The 16182-nt window shown below is 38.6% G+C and overlaps 1 protein-coding gene across 1 annotated transcript in view; it reads right to left on the reverse strand.

The window, feature by feature from the left end:
- LOC127630481 (protein dispatched homolog 3-like) overlaps positions 1 to 14658 on the reverse strand; it is an 80238-nt gene extending 65580 nt beyond the window's left edge. Inside the window, exon 1 of the mRNA XM_052108036.1 lies at positions 14585 to 14658. The gene's annotated coding sequence lies outside the window, so the exon portion shown is untranslated. The remainder of the gene's footprint in view (positions 1 to 14584) is intronic.
- Positions 14659 to 16182: the final 1524 nt, after the last annotated feature.

Below are 16182 nucleotides of genomic sequence, written 5' to 3' on the forward strand. Positions count from 1 at the left end.
CGAGACGTTGTGTCGATTGTAGTGACACAAGGGGCTTCTTTCGGGAGCCTAGGATACCTCTGAATATAAAAAAAAGGCAATTTGTTTTTAAAACAGAATTTACATGTCCCGCCCCGGACATACAGGTATAAAAGGTGGGGATCGTGCATCTGTTCAGTCAGGTTCTGCACTGAGGAGCCCAGAAAAAAGATTCAGCCATTACAGCGGTTTTGTACAGTGTTGTGGCAAAGGGGACACAACATCTCGTTCCCTCCTTCAGGGAACGGGGATTACACTAGTAACCTAGACTCGACGTTGTGCCGATTGTAGTGACACAAGGGGCCCCTATTCAATAGTGCCACCTACACTGAACCATGTTACGTGATCTGCTGATGCTGATGCTGGTGCAGATAGCTGTAGCGTGCCAAAGGAGTATGGGCATCAAACTGCAAATAACCTTCCCCAACGCCCCACTAAGACATCATATTTTTTTTATTTGGTTCCCAGCATCCGTCCAAGGTATTTCTCTTGAGGGGTGGGAACAAGCGACGTGACAAACCTGGGAGCAGGCCATGCCGGCCGCCATTTCTCTCTCTATGTTTCTCCTCATAGAGTGTTAAATGCGGCTGGGGCCATCTAGCAGTAACGCATCGGGGAAGACATTCTTTTCCAGTCCTATTCTTTCATGGGGAAAGGCCACATCCTGCCCAGGCTGGGGAGGTGAAAATGTGGCAAATACGTCACATGGGCCTGTCGCCACACATGGAAATGGAATCCTGCCTATTGAGGGAGGAGTTCTACAAACACGGCGACTGGGGCAGTGGGAACTGCCTAAGGGACACACGGGTCCACCTGATAGGGGGACCATACAGCGGAAAATACATCACAGGGGGTTACCATGATAACCGCCACCTATGGAGCACCTATTCCAGAACAGAGTAATTAGTACCCTCAGTGGGTCTGGTTGGGAATTTTGCTGCTGAATTCGCGAGCCAGAGGGCTGGGGAGGAAGAACATCCAGGGAGCGGGGGTTTGAGGACTCACATGGGAGTAACAGCGCACATGTTCGCCTCAGTGGAGGGGAAAGGCGCTAGCGCAAGCAGTTGTCAACTAACCGGACGAAACCGACTCAACCTGGAGATTGTAGAATCTCGCAATGGTATTGGGTGTTGCCCAGCCTTCTGCTCTACAGATGTCTGCTAGAAAGGTGCCATTGGCCAGTGCCCAAGAGAATGCCACACTCCTTGTAGTGTGTGCTGGGCACAGCCTGGGTCCGATAGGCCAATGCGATGGCATCGACTACCCAGTGGGTGAGCCTCTGTTTTGAGAAAGCATTCACTTTCCACTGTCCGCCAAAGCAAACAAAGAGCTGCTCAGAGAGTCTAAAGCTCTGTGTGCAGTCCAAATAGGTACGCAAAGTACGTACCAGACACAGAAACGATAAGGCTGGGTCTGCCTCCTCCTGGGGCAGTGCTTGCAGGTTCACTACCTGGTCCCTGAAAGGGGTCATAGGAATCTTGCCCGGCCTCGAACCGTAGAAAGGGTCGCTGTCGGGGCAAAATTGAGACATGAAAGTACACGTACTTCAGGTCTACCTCTGCGAACACTCACGAAAAGTTACATTCAACAATACCTGACAATGGACAATGGAAAACATGAGAGGGTTAAATACATGAACATGGGACAACACATGACAAGGATATCTAATAAACATAAAGAACTCTAAACAAGATAACATGACAGTAAACCAATGAAAACAAGACACATGAACATGGAGGGAAACATGAAATCACATGACAAGGGAACCACATGACATGAAACAGGAACTAGAATTTCAAAAAACATGAACCAACAAAATACACATGACAAAACCACATACTGGCCAAATAAGCAGAGAGTTTGGGTGCTAGATTGGCCTGCATGCAGTCTTGACCATCTCCAATTGAGAATGTGTGGTACATTATGAAGCACACAATACTGCAACGAAGACACAGTACAATTGTGCAGCCAAAGACCTGCATAATGGATGAATGGGGGACAATTCCAGTTTTTAAACTTAACAAACCTGTCTCTAAGTGCCTAAATGCTTAAGTGTTATTAGAAGAAATTATGTTACACAGTGGTAAACAATCAACTGTCCCAACTTTTTTGGTGTTGCAATCATCTGATTTGAAATGACTGTACATTAGAAAGAGAGAAAAAATTAAATTCACTAGGTAAAATGTAATACAATGTGTAGTTGTAGTGCTTTAAATATAGCAAACGGTGAATATAATTTACAAATCACTCCGTTTTGTTTTTATTATAATTTTGCATACTGTCCCAACTTTTTTGGGAATTGCGGTTGTACTATTTGTGTAGAGCTGGCTGTTTTTAAAATGGTAAAAATGGTTAATAGCATTGGCTTCATTCATCTCTGTGAATCAGGTGGAAAACAGTCCTCAGTAATCTCCAACTGAATGCCGCCTGGGACTTCATCCATTAACTGTAAGCTTGCATGCTTGGAGAACTGAAACACTGGCAGATATAGCATATGATGAGCACATTTATTATGGCTGTTTTTGTCGTTGTTGTGCTGTCATTGCTGGTCCCCATGCACGAAAGACACAGAGATTCCGTAGCAGCAGCTGAGAAATGGGACAGACCTATTCAGTTCTCCCTTATATTTGGAGAGAATGAAAAACAGAAAGAAAGATAATAAAATGAGAAAAATAAAAAATAAAGTGTCTGCTTATTTTCAGTGTCTGCCTCAGCTTTGTGAAAATCTGAAAACTCATCAGCTAATCAAATTGAAGATTCAAGGACACTGTTCAATTTTACACTGTTTGATGCTGCAGTTGTGATCCACTTTTTAAAGCTATACGATATTATTATTTTTACCCAAATCGACCCAAAAGCACCGTAGCCAAAATAAAGAAGGAAGATTTCACAAGAGAAAGAAAGTTCTCTCATCATGTACTCTTATGTACACTCGTATGTCATTCTAAACTTGTATGAGTTTTGGAGACATTTTTAAGAATGTACTGGTCGCCATTTTCCATACAATTACTGTATAATAAATGGAGAATGGACCTGTCAAGCTTCATAAAGGTTTGATAAAAGTGCTTTTTCCTAGGTCCTCTGAAGCTTTAAAAGCCTTTGTGTGAGGAACACAAAGTTTAAGTGGTTATTCACTGAGCTCTCCTTAGCGCATTGGACTTCTTGAGAGTTAATGTAGTGCAATGTTGAATTAGTGAAGAAATTGTTATTTGAAGTCAGAGCTTAATAATGAATCAGTTGATCCAGCTTACAAAAAAACAGTCTGAAAGATTCATTAACAGATCTGAATGATTCAGTTCTCAAGTTCATTTCACTGACTCAATCTGCTCGCAGCGGTTATCAACTTTCAAACAAAGAGACTGCATGACTTCAGAATGATGACTTTTACTTGCCGGTCCATTTACATACTTTTTTTTAAAGAAATAGTTCACCCAAAAAGTTAAATTCTCTCATCATTTACTCAGCCTTATACCATCCCAGATGTGTTTACATTTCTTCCTTCGGCTGATCACAAATGAAGATTTTGTTGGTCCATAAAATGCAAGTGAATGGTGACCAAAACTTTGAATCTCCAAAACAATAATCCATACGACTTCAGTGGTTAAAACCATGTCTTCTGAAGTGATATGATAGGTGTTGGTGATAAATAGTGTCATATTCCCTGTTGTCTTTTGTTTTTGTGCTTTTATGTTGGAATTCTTTAGTTTCCTGTTAGTTTTGTAGTCCTTGTAGTTTTATTCCTTGATTGTTTCCCAAGGTGTTCCTTGTTTTCCCTTGTGTATTTAAGCCTCGTGTTTTCCTTGTTTCCTTTGTCAGTTTTTGCATCTTTTGTCTATGCTCTGTGCTAGGTTCCCTGTGTTTAGCATTTCCTTTTTATTCTGAGTTAGCTTGCCTGCCTCATCACAAATAGATCAATATTTACGTTTTTATTATTAATGTCCACTTTCACGTCTATGTTTTTCTTCTATTGGTCTTGGCGATTTGCAATCTGCATGCATTTTTGCCACTTTCTGGGCAGGGAGGAGAATTTATAGTAAAAAATGACCTAAATATTGATCTGTTTCTCACCCCCACCTATCATATATCTTCTGAAGATATACATTAAACCACTGGAGTCATATGGATTACTTTTATGCTGCCTTTATGTGCTTTTTAAAACTTCAAAGTTCTGGCCACCATTCACTTGCATTGAATGGCCCAACAGAGCTGAGATATTCTTCTAAAAATCTTATTTTGTGTTCAGCACAAGAAGGAAAGTCTGGGATGGCATGAGGGTGAGTAAATGATGAGAGAATTTTCATTTTAGGGGTGAACTATTCCTTTAAGCTTGAAAGCTTTAGTCCCCATTCATTGAAATTGCATAAAGTGGCCAGTATATTCTTCAAAAATTCCCATTTTGTGTTCCTCAGAAGAAAGAAAGTCAACAGCTTTGAACTGACATGAGTAAATAAAGACAGAATTATGACATCATTTACATATTAAAATAATGATGTCCGTTATGGGCGCTGTCCATGTTTTCATCCAGACCTCTTTTATTATCCCTTTCCTTCTGGTAAATAAAGAAAATCAGTTGCAGTGCTTGTATGGATTTAAAATGTAATATTTATGGTGCACCAGTGTACAGCTGTAGTTTAATATTATAATAAGTAGTCTTAAACTAAGGAGGGATTTTATTTATTTATTTATTTATATTTATTTTGCTCTGGCTGCTGTGTAAGTGCTGATATCTAAACAGATTCTGCATATGATTGACAGTGTGGGCTGCGCTGTTATCAGCTGGACCACAGCATTTTGTTTGTGAGGTACAGTCTCCCGTGGAATTGTGTTTATACTACATTGTGTGATCCCAGCATCCCCCTTGCATATCACAGAACTGCATTTGCATACATGATTGACAGAAGAGGATAAATAGAGCACAATTATCAGATGGTGTCACAGTTGGGTAACTTAATAAAACAAAATGATTTAAGATAATAACAGCATAACTTTTTAGTCATTTGGTGAAACTTGGCTGTTGTGTTGTTTTAACAATTATGTACTTTCACATAGCCAGACATTTGACTATCAGCATTAAAGGGATAGTTCACCAAAAATGAAAATGGCCTAATCATTTACTCACCCTCATGAAATCCCAGATGTGTATGACTTTCTTTCTTCAGCAGAACTCAAATTAAGATTTTTAGAAGAATATTTCAGTTGTTCCATTCAATGCAAGTGAATGGTGACCAAAATTTTGAGGCTCAAAAGAGCACATAATAGCAGCATAAAAGTAATCCATATGACTCCAGTGATTTAATCAATGTCTTCTGAATTGATCCAATCGGTTTTGGATGAGAACAAACCAAAATAAAACCCCTTTTTCACTGTACATCTTATCGTTGCAGTCTTGATTAAACTTCCTAGTGCATGACGCACAGGGCTGGATTGGCATCCCGGCATTTTTGGCACTTTTGGGCCATTCAGCGGCGTAATGGCCATCCGGCGAACCGAGTGGGCCGGTGGTTCGGCCGCGAAACATGCCGAATGGACTGCGATAAGCAGAAATGAGCCGCCACGTTATGCAGAACGGACCACAAAACGATTTGCACATACAATTCTGATCTTGTGGATCGGTTCTGAATGCTATTGAGCAGAGAATGCAGCAGACCACCACTATCTGACACACTTTGGGGGGACTGAACAGCATCCCTGACTACTGCAATCCAGACACCTGAATATTCTTTTTAACATGCCAAAAGTGCATTTGACTACATTGTGCATCTTGATATATGACAGGTTGGAATGCTCTTTTCCATAATTTTAACATTATTTGCTGATATGATTGATAGAAAATGCACAAAAGCATCTCTTTTAATTAAAATTTATTTTACCACCTGCTTTCATCTGGCAGTAATAGTGCGATATATATTGCACCAGACAATTTTTGGGAATGAAGTGCAATCTATATCAAGTCCAATTTACATAGAAAGGAGCCATGTTTGTGTGGAAAGGAATGACAATGATTAAGGATAACTTAAACTAGATTGCGGGTGGTTTGGGTTTTTGCACTGAAATATGAAGTGCAAATGTGCAATAGTGAATTTTCCGCTGATCGTTTTTAAAAGATTTGAAGCCACAAACCCAGGGCCATTTCTGAGCATATGGAGGCGCTGAGCAAAATCCTATTGGAGACCCACCACTGTCACATCTAGCTCCAACACTATCTTTGCAGTTACATTCTCCCTTCCCTCTTGGGCCACAAGGGGGCCCCCTATAACTATCTAATTGAGCCATAATAATTGAGCTATAACTGCTTTTATTTGCAGCTTTTAGTGTATTTAAAGAAATATGGCTTGGCTTTGCGGGGTCTCCTGGTGGCTCGGGAGCCCTAAGTGTCTTCTTATACTGCTCATAGCTAGAAATGGCCCAGCACAAATCTGACACATCCAGAGATTAGATCTTCGTTAAAAGCATTCGTATCAACACAGTATCTTTTCAATACTTTTTTGTTTCTCTGCAGACTGACAAAAACCTGTGTTCCTGACTTTCGCAAGTTGTGGTCCAGTCAAGCAATCTGTTTGAAGCTTGCACTGTTCAAAAGTGCTTCCCAGTTTTACATGCAATATGCATCAGATGATCATTGAACAGTCCGTGGGAGACTTTGTGCATCCTGACTCCCAGAAACTGCACAGCCAGTCGATCAGATTGAAACTTACCATTATGAAAAACTGTTGCCGTTTTTTATGCAACAGACGGTCTGTGGGAGTGCCGCCTGAGGCTGTGACTAACAAAGCTGTAACCTTTCATTGTTCCGTGCCTGAAACTCTCTGGCTGTTTTCAGTAGAGTTTGCCAGAGTATCCCTCTACATCTAATATCAGCGCTTTAGTCACTCCTCCAAAAGGTTTAGAGAGAAACCTTAAGGCCATGGCAGACTGGTGGATGGTGTGGCATCAAATCTCTGTCAGGGTTGCTGTCCTGCAGAGAGCCTCTCCACTGACAGACTGAGCTCATTTTCCTTTCGTATCACAGAACATCTGCTTTTGAATAGTCATTTTTCTATGTGATATGAGGCTTTGAAATATTGAAGGTTATCTGGGAGTTCACTGTTCACTACTGCTGTGTTTTAAATAATGAATGCGAAGCAAATATAACATAGACACAACCAGGGTTTGCTGAATCAAACATGGTGAGATGGTTACATATGACAAATTAAAATGTATAATACCGTAAAATAGTATGTGAACCAGAAAAAATAATGCAACGATAAAGGTTAAAATTGATAGTGAAAATGAACACAAAATGAAAATGATCTCATCATTTACTCACCCTCATGTCATCCCAGATGTGTATGAATTTATTTCTCATCCTGATCTCGTGAAATTTTCGTGGGATTTTGAAAACATAATTTACGTGGTGTTTTACACGTTTGGCACGTTTAAAATGAAACGTCCAGCTGAGGGCGCCAAACCCCCGTGAAATGAGGTTGTTTGTATGTAGATGAGCTTTTGAAGGTGGATTTTAGGAGGTTTTCATGAGGAAAACGTACGTCCCTTAACAACCTAACACAAAACCCCTAAACCCAACCAATAGTGTTTTAAATTGCAAAAGTGAAATGAAAAGCAGTTTTTGGTTTTCCTGAAGCAACTAGCCAACTAGCGGCTAAACCCAAATGATAGTTTAATGATAGTGTTTTAAAATGCATGAGCGAAATAAAAAGCACATTTTCTGAAGCAAGCACATCTTTCCATGTTGCTTCCATTACACTGTGATGTCATGTATAACTTGAATTTCTTAAACGGTCTTGAACCTTTCTCTGTTGTGTTCAAAGTCCAGTGATTTAGCATGTGAGCTACCATGCAAGCTAATCACTTTAGAATAAGTCCATATCAGTAGGAGGGTATATAATACAAGCCTACAAAATTTCTTGTTTTTCAAATGATGCGTTAGAATAAAAGTGTGTTGATATCATAACATAGCAGTGTATGAGTAATAGAGATAAAAATAGAGTCCTTAACAGCTTTTGACCTTGTGATTTGTGTAAATGCGAATAAAAGTTGTTATTCGCATATATATAAATTAGGACTGTCAATGGATTACAATTTTTAATCAAATTAATCACATGATGTCCCGATTAATTAATCGTGATTAATCGCATATACAAATATTTGCTGAGAAAGCCCCTCATTTAATAAAATATACAATGATGAAATAATTAGTTATCTTTAAATATATATATAAAAATATATAAAAATACATATATATATATATACTGTATAGTTCGAATTTGCGCTCCATTAAATGTTTTGAATGCAAGAACATAACACATGTCTTTTGTGCTGTCTGGTTGTTTTCTTCACTGTATAAACTGCGCATTGCCACACAGCTGAAATTTCAATTACTGCCCTCTGGAGTAAACAGGTGGTATTACAAGTTTGCATTTCTCAGGAATATTCCTTATTACAATCCAGGGGCATTGCAATTAATTGCGTACATTTTTTTAACGGGCTATTTTTAATAAAATTAATCGCACTGAATTAACGCGTTAATGCGACAGCCCTAATATAAATGCGAATACACAGTTGTTGTAGCTCCTCTGATGTTCATGTCATCTAGAAATTGCAGCGATTTGTACCTGGAGACACATATCGAGTTTTGCAAAAAAATTTATAGAGTCACGTTTTCACTATGAGACCAGGTTGCTCTTTCTTCTGCAAAATACAAATTATGATTTTTAGAAGAATATTTCAGCTCTGTAGGCTCATACAATGCAAGTGAATGGTGGCCAGAAATGTTGCGCTCCAGAAAGCACATAAAGGCAGCATAAAAGTATCCATATGACTCCAGTGGTTTAATCCATGGCTTCAGAAGCGATATGATAGGTGTGGGTGAAAAAGAGATCAATATTTAAGTCATTTTTTACTGTAAATTTCCACTTTTACCAGCCATCCTATGCGAGAAGGGTCTGTCTGTTTTCTGCAAGACTACTACAAGGCATGCCCACTACAAGTTATTCCCCCTTCAAAAAACCAGTGAAAAGCTTAAGTCTTGCAACAGTTGAATGTCACAGTCATACAATGTGTTTGTTGTGTTTTGAGTTCCGCAGCAACTCTACACCTATACATACCCCTAAAACTAACCACAAAGCTTAATTCGCATTAATTTCTTTCTTCATGCATATCGCCACATATTGGGCAGGGAGGAGAATTTTAAGTGAAAAAGGATTTAAACATGGATCTGTTTCTCACCCACACCTATCACATCGCATCTGAAGATGTGGATTAAACCGTATTGATTCTTACTTTTATGCATTTATGTGTTTTTTTGAGCTTCAAAGGTCGGCCCACCATTCCTTTGTATTGTATTTTGGACCTACAGAGCTGAAATATTCTTCTGAAAATCTATTTTGTATTGTGCAGAATATGGAAAGTCATAAACATGGGATGGCATGAGGGTGAGTAAATTATGAGAGAATTTTCATTTCTGGGAGATCTCTGCGAGTGGCATCCAGTCATCCTCTTTGAAATAAAAAAAGTTATGTTGCATTTTTAATTTTGTGTAAAAACATCTTAACTGGAAGTTCCTTAGTCAAGAAAAAGATGTTAAAAAATGGCAAATTATACTGATATTACTTTGGGGGTCATTCATCACACTGGAAATGAAAGGTCAAGTCAAGTGTATTGTAATAGCAATGAAAGTGAATGGTTAGCAGGAGCAGAGCAGCTTGGAGTTTCTGCTAGATAGCTCCTATTGAATTCAAAATAAAAAAAGAAAGTCATATGGGTTGGGAATTAAATGAGGTAAATGAAGATAGAAAACAGATTCATGTGAATGGAACTACATTATGTGTTCACAAGAGTGAACTCTTTTGTGTCCCATGATGGTTGTCAATAGCCTAATAAAACTAAACGCCTGAAGCAGGATCATTTTACTTTAATTCGCTATCTGAGTTGGAGGCCATGTGTACAGCTTAACACCCCATAGGAATTAAAATAACAAATATGCAGATATCTTATTTAGATTATGTGGGGCTGTTATAGTCTGCAAACAGATGTTAACAAGGGACTTTGTTGGCATTTTAGAAACAGTGTTGGGAATACTTACATCTGTACTGTGCTAGCCACAGAGCAATGAAAAAAAACATAATTATTGTTGACTTTTAATTTAAAACAGTTATCCATATTAGCATAATTATTTTATGTAAATCTCTTTATCATGCACAATGTATTCATAATTGCAGAAATAGATTGCTGTGTTCAGAATTCTTTACAGGAATGTTCTGGCTGTGTCTGTGACTGTCATTTACCACAGACCATAATTTCAACTTGTTAATAAATTTGTACAAACAAATATTGTATACTGAGTATACAGTAATGCACTTACAATGGGGATCTATGGGGCAGATGCTTTAAAAATATAATTGTGAAGTTGGTATTTTTATTACATAATTTAAATGAAATATTCTGTACAAAAATATGTTATTTGAACTGTAAAGTTGTCTAAATTATGCTTAAAGGACAGGGACTACTATTGTACTTTTTTAGTTAATTAACTTCTGTTTATGCGTTACCAATGGAATTCCTTGGATTTTTCCATAAACAATCCTTGCCTGGTATCCTTGCGTGTATCATGCGAAAGTTAGTGGGTTTACATGCTTTACAGAGTCATGACAGACAAGTTTAGTAAGCAATTCTCTTACATCAGTCTCATGTGACCATATATAAAGTATAAGTATTGTGAACGTACTTTCAAAACTGTGTGTATTTTCATATGTTTTCCAGTGCAATGCTTTGCCCCATAGACTTCCATTAAAATTGCAGTACTGTAGACACAATTATTGCTTGATTTTTTATGAACTGAGGGATGAGTCATATATATTTATATACGAGTCAATATTATTTTCTGTGGAATCAGATGCTGTCTATAGGGCTTATCTTGTACTGAAGTTTAAGAATGCTTATTTTTTTAAACATTGTTATTTTGCAAAGTGCAATAGAAAATTCAATAGAGCAGCTTCAGTTATCAATATCCAGTAGCAGATCCTGGCAAAGGTGATATAGGCAGCCGCCTAGGGTGGCAATGCTCTCTAGGGCGGCATGACAGGGTACCTGATCGGCCGCCCCCACCACAGTGCTCGCAAGTTCACAATGGGGAAAAGGTGCCCCGAACTGTACCGCCATGCACCTGGTTCGTGATGGGACAAAGGTGCCCCAAATCGTGCCACACCATCCCTGGAAAATTGCGATGTGAGAAAGGTGCCCCAAATGGAGCTGCACCACCCCTGCAGAGAGCTTATAAGTGTTACTTCATTTCTATGTTCATGGTCTAGTTATTTTTATTTAAAGGGATACTTTACCCAAAAATGATAATTCTCTCATCATTTACTCACCCTTATGCCATTCCAGAGACATGGCTTTCTTTCTTTTGCAGAACACAAATGGATATTTTAGAAGAATATGTCAGCTCTGTAGGTCCATAAAATGCAAGTGAATGTTGGCCAGAACTTTTAAGCTCCATAAAGGACATAATGGCAGCATAAAAGTAATCCATATGACTCCAGTGGTTAAATCCATGGCTTTAGAAGCGACATGATAGGTGTGGGTGAAAAAAAGATATTCAATATTTAAGTCCTTTTTTACTTTTTGAAAGTGAAACTAAAAAGTCATCAAATGTGACTTTCAGATGTGAAAGTGGAGATTTAGAGTACAAAAAATGACTTAAATATTGATCTGTTTGTCATGTTGTTGTTGATATTAAGGGGGGTGCCACGTCAGAACTCGCCTAGGGCACCAAGTAAACCAGATCCATCAGTATCAATACAGTAAGAATTATGCAAACCCTTATAATAATATTTCTTTTGAATTTACTGAATTGGTGTGTAATATTGTCCCAAGCATTTTCAAGGCTTTGTGTTTATATAAACTCAATCTCACATCTATGTGGCAGACTATACAACCTTCGCATCAGATGGCAGCTATAAATAGTCTAGCACCCCCCCAATTCCTCCCCTTCCTCTCTTTCTTTCTGTCTTCACCTGCCTCTGCTCACATTTTCCTCATCCGCCTCCTTCTCCACTTCTACACGCACACGCAGATCAGTGTGAATTTGATTAGTGTGCGACACTACAGTTTATAAGAGCATTAATCTCAATGGTGACTGTGAAAGCATCTTTTATGAGCATCCCCCAGAATGAACAACAGCGAGTCATTCCAGTATTCTCATTCCAAATTTGGAAAGTTCAGAGGGATAAATAACCTCCCGTCTGGCTGCAAGAGATGTAACAGCTAAAACATACTTGATGTTTTCTCCTAGAGGCATTGCTGCTCAAAAACACATTATTTCTCCAATATAACTATGAAATGTTATAGAATGCAGTGTGTATGTGTTTGTGTGTTGCAGAGAATGAGATAAACTGATTTGAGGGTTGTGAAGAGCCGTGCCAGAGCATGCTTACAGATGTGTACACCAGTAAGTGTGTCTATTAGATCAAGCGCTTGTGGATTTCACAGGATGAAGGATTGTGGTGTGTATCAGGTGTGCTTCTGCGGATTCAAATTAATTTTTACTGTGAATTCATACCTGAAATGAGAATCAGAGTTTGTGTTTTGTCTAAAATAGCGAATCTCATCTGGTTTTGCTTCAGGGTACAGATTTTACCTTGTAAATCAAGTGCGACCCAACAAAATACTAAAGTATTGTACAAAGCGAGTAAAAATGTATGGAGCCAGAACAAGGACAAAAGTGTTTGAATCAGAATTTTGTTCATTTGAATTCTAGATGTGAAATTTAACAAAATGTAAAAAATGTGTGGTGTATTTAAAAAAGTTGTGATTTATTTATTTATTTTTGGAGGTGGAGGAATTAGCTATAAATATTCAGATTGGAAAATTACAGGGTCACATTTTCAGATATTCAGCACTTTGTGACCCGGTGAGTCTGCCACGTTGAAACTGGCTCATGCGGCTCCAACCACTAGGTGGCGCAAATAAATAACCCAGATTTGCACTGTCCAATCAGTCGCACCACACTGTTCGTTGGCTCATGAACTAGTCTGTGCCGTGCTGTTGAAACAAGCAGCACTGATTTGTTATTCCTTCTGAGCTTTGTTTCGTTTCCCCTACAATCCTATTCTACACTGGACCGTGGCAGAGAACAGCTGTGATTGGCCAAAATGCTAAATTCGATTAATCTAATAACCTCAACCCTGTGGAACACGGAAGACTGACCTCTGACCTAGTTTGTTTACATTATGAATTTCTGAGCTCTAAATGAGTTGAATTTGTATTTGGAAAAAGAAGAGTTGAAAAGTCTGAAAATTTGAACCTGTAATTTTATAAATGGAATATTTAAAGCTAATTCCACCTCTATAAAATTCAAAGCAAAAGAAATATGTTGCTGAAAAATGACAAAAATCTTCAGTTGTTGTTTAGTCATATGTCTAGAATAAAAAAAATAAAAAAATCAGATTCAAATAATTTAGTCATTGTTCTAGTTCCAAAAAATGTTTCTTAAGATCAAGTATTGAAACACATTAATATTACCATAAACTGCACACTCCTAGCAATATACTACATTATAATCATGACAGCCCGAATTTAAAAATGTAACCTTTTGGGGGCCTGGTTAGCTCAGCAAGTAAAGACGCGGAATGCCACACCTGGAGTCACAAGAGTGACTCCATTCAGGCTTCCTAAGCAACCAATTGACCTTGTTGCTAGGGTGGGTAGAGTCACATTGGGTTAACCTCCTCATGGTCGCTATAATGTGGTTCTCTTTCGCAGTGTTGCACACAGTGAGTTGTGCGTGAATGCCGCAGAGAATAGCGTTAGCCTCCACACGCGCTAGGTCTCCGCGGTAACGCACTCAACAAGCCACGTGATGCGTGGATTGACGGTCCCAGACGCTGAGGCAACAGAGATTCCTCCTCCACCACCCGGCTTGAGTTGAGTCACTACGCCACCACAAGGACTTACAGCGCATTGGGAAATGGGCTTTCCAAATTGGGGAGAACAAGGGGAGAAAATAAAATAATAATAATAATAATAATTTTGTACCCTTTTGATTTTTCACGTCTCTTGAATTTTAATGATGTCATGCTCTCAGTAGCCAATAATTCATTGCGATATACAAATTGTGGTTAGGTGGGTGAAATTACTTACAGGTATTGCTTTAGCACAGAGCAATAAAACATTAATATTGTGCAGCACAAAGCGTTTATCCTCCCTGTAGTTGAACCCATGTTGATGTAGTCTGGACAGGCTTGTGGTCATTGCCTTTTTTATGCATTGATAATCTGAATAAATGTCCCAATGATTATTGATATATATCGATTTTTATTTTATTTTATTTTTTTCAGGGAAAAATAGGGCTAATAGTTGCATAATAGTTTTTGTCTCTTCATACAAATTTCTCAACACAACTTTGGTAAAGTGTCATATATTAACATTAGCCAAAATTCAAATTTGTCACACATTTCAGTAGTTTTACCTTGAAAACTGTAACTGTATACAACAACAACAACTAAACATATGCTTTTAGAATGAGAATCACAATGGGACGATGCTGAAGTGAAATTAAAAGGTCTCTTACCTCAGTCAGTGGAGTTTGTCACTCTGAAGATGTCAAGCTTTTTTGTACTTCCTCTGTGTCTGCGAGTGCCCGCTGCAGTAAGAGCACCTTAATAAAACTACTTCATAAAATCTTAATATGATATGACATAAGACTCCTTATATTTCAGCCAGTATGGGATGTTTTGTTTGCTTTGTTTCTTTCTACTGTAGTGAATGTTGTTGTCCAGGCGACCGCCTCATTGAGTGACAGTTTGGTCTGTCTCTCTCCTCAGTGCTGCTCTCTTGTGCTCTCTCTTAGCTTTGTTCATTCCTCCATCCAAGCCGTCACATCAGCACAAAATGGAGAGGGGATAGACAGAGAGCTGTGAGTGTAATATATGCAGAAAAACTACTGAACACCTTATTGGATGATTCATGTTGTTTTAGATTGAACATACATCACTGTTTTGGTATATTATTTTATACAACTGCACACTAATGTGAAGATGTTGCACTTTTAAGATGATGTATACACCGCCTGTACAGATGAGGATGGTTTAGTCTTACCTAGAGAGACGAGAGAGAGAGAGATGTGTGTGTGTGTGTGTGTGTGTGTGTGTGTGTGTGTGTGTGTGTGTTTGAGAGAGAGAGAGAGAGAGAGAGAAAGAGAGAGTGTGTGTGTGAGAGAGAGAGAGAGAGAAAGAGAGAGAGACAAAAGAGAGAGAGTGTGTGTGTGTGTGAGAGAGAGAGAGACGAAAGAGAGAGAGAGTGTGTGTGTGTGAGAGAGAGAGACGAAAGAGCGAGAGACAAAAGCGAGAGAAAGAGTGTGTGTGTGTGTGAGAGAGAGAGAGAGACGAGAGAGAGAGAGAGAGAGTGTGTGTGTGAGAGAGAGAGAGACGAAAGCGAGAGGGAGAGTGTGTGTGTGTGTGTGTGTGAGAGAGAGAGAGAGAGAGAGAGAGACGAAAGAAAGAGAGTGTGTGTGTGTGTGAGAGAGAGAGAGAAATAGAGAGACAAAAGAGGGAGAGAGAGTGTGTGTATGTGTGTGTGTGTGTGTGTGTGAGAGAGAGAGAGAGAGAGAGTGAGAGAGAGAAAGAGAGAGAGACAGTTTGATGAGATTCAGTATATAAGACTATGAAGGAAAATAGAGGCCATATATTAGTACGAGGTTACAATAGGACAAAAAAGAGAAGATTGCTAAAACTAATGTGAACATCTTAATAACAAAACATCCCCATGATTCTGTAATATTTCTTTTTTTGATGAATTGTCTGAATACTCCACTGCATTAGGCACATATTAAACCTCCAGCAAATCTTATTTTCCCATTTCAGGCATCAAAGCCTTTTTATCATTTTGATTTAGACACCTTTTTTTCTCAGCCCATCACGGACATAATGGAAGTGGTTTGAAAATAATTCTACACAATTCTTGTTATGAAATAAACATCTACCTACTGCTCATGTGTGCCTCATGCAAATTCAGTGATTACATATATAACAGCTTTCTAACTTTATATATGATCAAGTTACAAAAAGACAAATTGTTTTGTTAAACATTTTTGTTAAAGTTTTAAAAATTAAAATTGTAACTAATACCAAAATATTTTTTTTTTGCTAGCCCTTAACATGCCAAGCTGTG

Source organism: Xyrauchen texanus, chromosome 37 (genome assembly GCF_025860055.1).
Source record: "Xyrauchen texanus isolate HMW12.3.18 chromosome 37, RBS_HiC_50CHRs, whole genome shotgun sequence".
NCBI lineage: Eukaryota > Metazoa > Chordata > Actinopteri > Cypriniformes > Catostomidae > Xyrauchen > Xyrauchen texanus.